Genomic DNA, 7,621 nt, shown 5'->3' with positions numbered 1-7,621 from the left:
GGGCCGGAACGAACGGCACTTTCCACATATGCTGCGCGCAGCAGTATATCGGATGCGGAGGAAACTCAAGGAACAGCCCAGTTTGGGAAGTCAGGAAAGGACGCATTGTCTTATCACGAGAGCACAGCGGCCCCTTTTTTGCTTTGCTGTGAGGCGGGCAGAGCAAGACAACTGCGAACGGATGCCAGAAACGAGAGAGCACCTCGCTCAGCTGTACCGATAACAGCGCGTCGCGCGGCGGCTTGGCGCGCCTGCCAAACCGCCAGAGCCACGCCTGCGCCGTTCTCGCTAGTTTCGGAGGAAGGAGTCACGTGACGGTGACGTCACGTTCTCTTTGGGGCGGCGGCGGTGGCGTTCGTCGGAAATCACGTGGTAGGGCTCCGCTCTTGTGACGTCGCGGACGCTGGCATCTTTCCTCCTCTCTTCTCGCTCTTTTCCTCCTCCTCCCCGTCCTCCCCGCTGGTGGTGTGCGGCAGTTTGAGAGTGCTCTGCCAGCGCTGGTGGTGGGTTCGCGGGCGCTAGTTTCCTCGCTGCCGTTGCGTGCCTGCCGTTCGTGGCGTCGTCGACGCGGTCGTGACTGATTCGCTGCCCGTCGAAGAACGACTCGTCGACGCGCTCAGCCTGTGGACAACCTCAGTGCGGAAAATAAGTCGTTTGCCTTTTCGAAAAACTTGGTGACGGCATAGCTGGGCCGCATCGTGTTGTTAAGCCCCCCTCGCTCACGGAGGATTATTTGTGACCAGCGAGCGGCGCCAGCCGCCCAGGGTACGCCGTGAAAAAGTGGACCACGCCAGAAGCAGGATGTCGGGAATCAGCGACTGGCTCGGCCGCCGAATCCGGGTAGGTCGTTTTGTTGTTGCGCCCGCATTGCTGCTACGCTGGGGGACTTCCGAGGAATGGCAAACACCGTCGGCAACGGGGGCGCATGGCCATCCGCAGCTTTAGCGCAACGACGACTGCGTCCACGACCTCTCTTTCCGCGTCACGTTGTTCGGTTGGTGGCGCGCTCCGCGGTCGACGAGGCTGTGTTGTCGCCGCATCTCATCCCGAGCGCTTTGCCCTCTTGTTATGTTTGTTTATCTAGAGATAGGCGCTTGCCAGTTGGCCACAATACCGTCTCGTTCAGTGGAATGCGTGCACGTGATTTATACCGTGCTGCTTTACTTCCACTTGCCAAAAATGCGGTAGGCATTGGGCTTAACCGGTGACCCAGCTTTTGGGGCTCCAGATTGGAATAATTACTTCGAGCCTATCAAGCAGGCTTCTCTAAATAGACCGGCGATTCCATGTTCCAAGTTAGCGGGGCGCACGACATGCAAGTCAAGTACTCCGACGCGAAGCATTCCGTATTATCCAAAACGATGCTCAAAATTCGTGTAGCGTATATTTTGTTATTCCTTCATAGTTGGGCTTCCGTTTCTCATTCCTCGATATCTCGTAATGCAGCAGTCCTTTCTGTTGTGTCGCGATATATTTTTCGGCAAAGTTGACAGCTTACCGGAACCTGTGAGGCTGAAAGATGAGCAGTGCGATGATCCGCACTCGAAATAGGGATGCTCCGCAGCCGGGAATAGACTCTGGCGTTCGTCCGCATCAATTATTTCGGCGCAGTCACCTGGGAGCTGTCATCGAACGTTCGGACGGAAACATAGCAGCACCGATCGTTTACGCTCCCGGCATATCGACGACGCAAGCGGCACCTGCGGACACATTACGATACACGCGCGCGAGTGTCGTTTTGACATTCGCCACAGCACGCAACCTGTGTCACCGCACGCGACGCCGTGGAAGCTGTGGTTGCGTAGTCCGTTTCCTTTCGTCTTTATCCACAACACCGGCACAAGCTCCCTCCACTCTCACCCATTGATTTCCAGGCGCAGCAGACACGGGCACTATGAAGGTACGGCAGCACTGTCGTTGCTCTTCGCGGAATGCCTTAATATTGTGTCTTAGTAAAACCGCTTAGCTCAGAAGCTTCGCATATTCATCCCTGTTGCTAGACTCTCCGTCCATGAGTGCCGACGTGATCTGCCGGTCCGTAGTGGCAGCTTTTGTATACTACGAGAAGCAAGGACGGAAATCATTTCTTCAAGCCGATGCCAACTCCGCCATAATAAACACGGCTGTCGTCATCGTACGCGTAGGCTCGTTTCATGAAGTGGCTTCGACATCGCGCAGCGCCTTGGCCGGATGCGTGCGTGTAATGAAGTCTTCGTTCTATGTGACGCGACATTTGTTTTTTTTCGGCGCTGCTCGCTGCTATACAGTTTAATCATGTACGCGTATCGAAACGTTGACAAGACTACTGCAATCCATGAATCCTCCATTTTGCCCCCTTTGCCGGTCTGAAGCGTGCTATAGCGACGGATGTTATATCCTTCATAAATTCGCGTTGAACTGACCTTCGAGTCAAGGGCAGATTACGAGAAGGGAGCGCTAGCCTCTAAGCGAACAACGTATGCAAATCTGTGTAGACCGATATCTTGTTTTGCCGAAGTTGTGCGCTGCCCATAAATCCTACTCAGTGGCCGTGGTATGATTTAAGCGTTCTGGGAGACGAAACCGACGCCGGTCTCAAAGTAAGTGCGTGTTTTGGTATTTCGATTCGGTCAAAGAAAGTTACGAGTATCAACATTGGATTAACCGTCTCAGGTTTCTCAATCAGTCGTTGTTTGATGAACGTAAATATCGTTTGCTCTGACAGCTCAACGAGGGATCCTGATTTATGGGACTGCGTTTGTAGTGCACCCGTTTTTAGTTTGGTGCATCCAGTCTGGTTCACTCGTTGTCATGAGGAGAGACTCGTTTTGTTGTTCACAGCTCATAATCCACGCTCGACACGTGTCGAACACCTCGTCGGTTCTTGTCGATAGACGTGCGCTACCTGTAGTTTCGGTTCACGTCTTTCTACCCTTAGCGAATATTTTCCAGCCGCTTCGACAACGTTCAGTGACTCCGCTTTTTGCCACAGTGGCAGCGGGCCAACAGAAATTACATTGTGCAATGATCTTTTCATGGGCGGATTTGATAAGGAAGCCCCCGCCACCAGCGCAAGGTTTTTGTATAGGAAATCGGTGGAAAACCCAGTTTCTTTCATCGAAGAAATTCCAAGATAAGCGCTGCGCAAACAAGGCCGCCCCTTCAAAGGATCGTCCTCAAATTCGCTCATTGAAATACCTGTTCTGGTTCAGACTGAAAGAACCCTGATGACTCTGCGTGTGAGTTCCAAAACCCCCCATTAAAGCCCTTTTTGAACATGGTAAAGACGATTTTTCTTCGGCTGTTAAGCGTCAAATGTACGAACTATTCGTCGAATCAGAAAACAGTGTTACCGCGTATACGGGCACACGGTAATAATCTACGTTAAGCAGCAGCGGGCGCGGTATTAGTCGTTCGGCGTTTCACCGAGATCGCGAGATTACCGCGCGCAAAATTTCCAGTTAATCCCTGACGCCATCCGGCGTATGCCATAGTTTGGCGGCCACTGCATTCGGGGTTCGTCGAAGCGGCGGCGGCAGCAGCAGCACCAGAAGTGTGAGCGCGTGCCGTAGCGGCCGTTTTCCGCCGCTCGTAACCGCGGCGGCGGAACCGGTTTCCAAGTTTTTTGCCGCTTTGTTTTCAAAGCGACGTCGGCGGGCCTCCTTGGCCGGCGACGGTGCATAGCGCGGCCGCTCACTTCGGCCAAGCCCAAAAAGAGCAGTCGAGCGAAAGGCGGTGTGTAACTGCGCGAGACGACTTGGCGCCGCGTTTGCGCACCGTTATAAATTTATTCGCCGGATTCGAGTTTTGTAGCCGAGTGCGTTCCGTTAGAAAGTGCGAGAGCCTTCCTGTGGTCTTTTCAGCACAGCCATAAACCATTCATCGGCGATGGTATGCTCTAGTAGAGTGCAGAGCTCGTTTGCGCCTTACCCGTCAGAAGGGAAAGAATGCAAAACATACCGCAAAATACCATCCCCATCCACGCCCCCTGGCGTCCATTTTTTTCTCCCTCAAATGACCACAGTTCACTGTGCTCGAGACCGGCTTCACCACCCGAATATCTGTCAGGGGCTATTGACGTTACGAAGGCACGAGTGCAGTTGAAGCCCGACCTCTTTCTTTGGAGCACAGGGCACCCTTGGAGACTACACCGCTCGACGCCTACCCTCAGCATACCGCTGTGCCTGCGAGAGCACTGGCGCCTGTACTTTCATATCGAAGGCTGCTGTTAGCTTATTCCACGCTTTCGAACTGCACGAACCGTGCACTGCAGAATGAACTGGCTATGGCTGCTGTTCCCAAGGCCGCGGGTTTGATCCCGGCCGTGTTTCCTGCATTCCGATAGAGGCGGTGTGGAAAGACGCCAGTGTGAGGCTATTGCGACGCTATTTGAAGAACCTCGGGTGATCCTAATCGATCCGGTTTCATCAATGGCGGCATTCGTTAAGCACATAGCATTGCTTTGACATGAATTAAGGGTGTGCAATGTGCGCAGTGTAGCGGCCGCTTCTACCGCAATCCTGGCTGGTTGGTTCGAAGGGAGTATCGAAGAGAAAAGGAAATTTGTAGCTGTAAGTCGCCTCGCCAGCTCGACAGCTTCCCCCCCTCTCTCTCTCTCTCTCTCTCTGTTCATCGAGGCCTTGGATGGCTGGCGCGGCACGACACGGCGGTTAGCGTTTCCGGAGTAGCCGGCCGTTGCGTGCATTTCGCATTGTGTCTGTGGCAGCGGCGGTCTGCGAACCGGACTACTGAGGGTTGCATGGGGGAAGGGAGCGTGTTTTCGAACCACTCGAGACATGGCGGTAGTGCGTGGCGGCCTCCGCGTGCGCTCGCGTCGCTGCCGTTGCTCGTTCAGCCCCGCCGCGCACGAGCTAAAGGCTGAAAAGGGCCAAAGCGCTCGTGAGCCCCAGTCAAAGTTTGCATAGAGCGACTCGCAAAGGTAAATGCTTGTCACATAAATCTGGACCGCGACCTGTCCGTGAGACTGAGAGCTCGAAGTTGGTGTGAGCCCTGCGTGCCGAAGTTGCAGACGAATTCCCATGATTCGAAATCGAAGGGGTCTCTCCTTAATTGACGCAATGTTGAGTGGACAAAAGCGTCAGTTCGGTTAAACCAGAAGTTCGAGTTAACCGGTTTTCGCCGCATTGATTAGGGAACTGAAAGTGTGAAGTGCTTTTATTCGCCGTTCGTGGATGTTTACTGACCCTCACTGCCGTCCTTCCGCATAAACTTTTGCGCAGGCTTGCTCATGTCACCACTTTGATATCGAATTAAGAGTCGAATACGAAACAGTGATATCATTTATCATTTCCCCAACTTGAATGACCGTCAAGAGACAGTACGCAAGTCCAAGGCATCGGCATAGCTTGACCTTCAATCACCCGTTAACCACAATGATTGCTTTAAATTTAGCTTCCCTCGCCCCTCAGATGCGTAGTTTCGCTAGAAATGTAGCTGTTTTCCTCCTGAGTGTAGCATATGTTACACGCAGCCTGTATTTTTCGACGTGCTCGGCGATCGCGGCTCACGACGTGAAGAAGCGACTATTGACAGCTAGCTATCATTTTAGTAAGATAGAAAACACTTGCGGAGGTAATTCTAAGGGTGGGTTGGATACCTTTCTTGCTTGCTAAGCATGCCGATTATTCGGCGGTTGTTGAAAAGCACTTCTTTTTGGGGCTGTTCGCTTATTTTTACTGATGCACGGTTCTCCCTGTTGATGTCACGTTCGCGGTCCTCACCGAGAGCCGATCTAGGTGGCGCATTCCGAAGCTGCTGATTACTACGCTACTCTCTGCTGAGGTAAACGTACGACTCCACTGACCTTCTCTAATGTGATTTTGATTCTAGGCTCAAAAAGAGCTGGTTGACGCAGACGATTAGCGATTCATGACTGCCTGATGCTCTTACGATGTAGTCAAAGGCAGTGTAGCAACGCGCCCATCAGTTCGATTCAAGGCTCAGCAGTGCGGGAACGTCGGTTTCAGTGTATACTCAGCTGCGCCTCATTACTATTTTTTTAGGGAGCGTCGGCCTAGCGGTCATTCAGTGGCCCATGCAGGACTGAGAGCACGCGCACAGTGTGTCGTCTCTCGGCTGTTCTGCTGGCGGACACAACCCCCGCTGCTCGTCTGGTCTCGTCGCCAGCGCGCATGCGTGCACTATCGCCCGTTTCTCCACCGTGGTCGTGTTTGGGAAGTTGAACGACCGTGTGGCCGACGCTCCCTTTGTAGTACTAAACAAATTCGAGAGCTTTACAGCGGCCGTGAAGGCGCCGTATACCCTAAGGTTTCAGCTAGTTAAACCATCAACAGTTGAGATTAAATGAGGACTTTTGCTAATCGACGGAAACCACAGCGCTAAAAGAACAAGACAAGCAGGAACGCACAAGGCAGCGTCTTGTGTGTTCATTATTGTCATCTTTCTTTTCGCGCTGTGGTTTCCGCCGATTAGTTGAGACTAACTTTTCGGGATCACTGCTGCTTGTGATCCGCGCGCTTCTAGCACGTGCCTCATGGCCAGTGCCGTATTGTAATAATAATAATAATAATTGGTTCTGGGGGAAAGGAAATGGCGCAGTATCTGTCTCATATATCGTTGGACACCTGAACCGCGCCGTGAGGGAAGGGATAAAGGAGGGAGTGAAAGAAGAAAGGAAGAAGAGGTGCCGTAGTGGAGGGCTCCGGAATAATTTCGACCACCTGGGGATCTTTAACGTGCACTGACATCGCACAGCACACGGGCGCCTTAGCGTTTTTCCTCCATAAAAACGCAGCCGCCGCGGTCGGGTTCGAAACCCGGGAACTCCGAATCAGTAGTCGAGCGCCCTAACCACTGAGCCACCGCGGCGGGGCCCGTATTGTAAGAATAATCGGTTTTCTCGTGACATTAACGTCCTTTTCATTTTCCGACATCGAAAAGCCTAGCGCGAGCTGTTAACGCGAAGCGCCTACAGCGCATGCTCAGTTCGAGCCTTGCTCAAGCGGATGCATACCTCGATGAAACTCTCTGAAGTAGGCGCCAGCGGGAGCTTTACTCGAGAGCGGCGTTTGTTTGACCAGCGTGTGGAGGAAGTCGTCAACTCGAGTGCGGCACAGCCTGTGGGCGTACTTACACTGATAGCCGCGCATACACTGATAGCCGCTGGCCTGCATATATGCACGTGCTCCCGCTATCGGGAGACAAGCGCAGGGGACGCGCTTATCTTCACGGGCATGATAGACCAAAGTGCAATTTTTCGCTGTCTCTGCAGTGATCGAGGGGTCCGCACCATTGTCGGTTCACTGTAGCTTTACACGCAGGGCATAGAGAAGCAAAATCACGGAACCTTTCCTGTGCATTCTGCTTGCACTTGCCACGCCATGCATTGCACTTTAAACTGATCGTATTTGGGAGCTGCTGCGGTGGCTCAGTGGTTATAGTGCTCCCGGTGCTGACCCGAAAGACGCGGGTTGGATCCCGGCCGCGGCGGTCGAATTTCGATGGAGGCGAAATTCTAGAGGCCCGTGTACTGTGCGATGTCAGTGCAGTTAAAGAACCCCACGGTGGTCGAAATTATCCGGAGCCTTCCACTACGGCGTCCCTCATAGCCTGAGTCGCTTTGGGACTTAAAACCCCTGCAAATCATAACCATAGTTAGGCA

At 53.1% G+C, this 7,621-nt stretch overlaps 1 protein-coding gene across 4 annotated transcripts in view; it reads left to right on the top strand.

The window, feature by feature from the left end:
* Positions 1–467: 467 nt before the first annotated feature.
* LOC144093986 (uncharacterized) overlaps positions 468–7,621 on the top strand; it is an 81,604-nt gene continuing 74,450 nt past the window's right edge. For 2 of the 4 annotated variants that reach the window (XM_077627803.1, XM_077627802.1), the window contains exon 1: positions 468–840. The gene's annotated coding sequence lies outside the window, so the exon portion shown is untranslated. The remainder of the gene's footprint in view (positions 841–7,621) is intronic. The other 2 variants (XM_077627805.1, XM_077627804.1) reach the window with 1 other exon arrangement.

The sequence above is a fragment of the Amblyomma americanum genome, chromosome 6 (assembly GCF_052857255.1).
Source record: "Amblyomma americanum isolate KBUSLIRL-KWMA chromosome 6, ASM5285725v1, whole genome shotgun sequence".
Taxonomy (NCBI): Eukaryota; Metazoa; Arthropoda; class Arachnida; order Ixodida; family Ixodidae; genus Amblyomma; species Amblyomma americanum.
The sequence above is the reverse complement of the archived record's forward strand: the minus strand, read 5'-3'. Positions and strand labels throughout refer to the sequence as shown.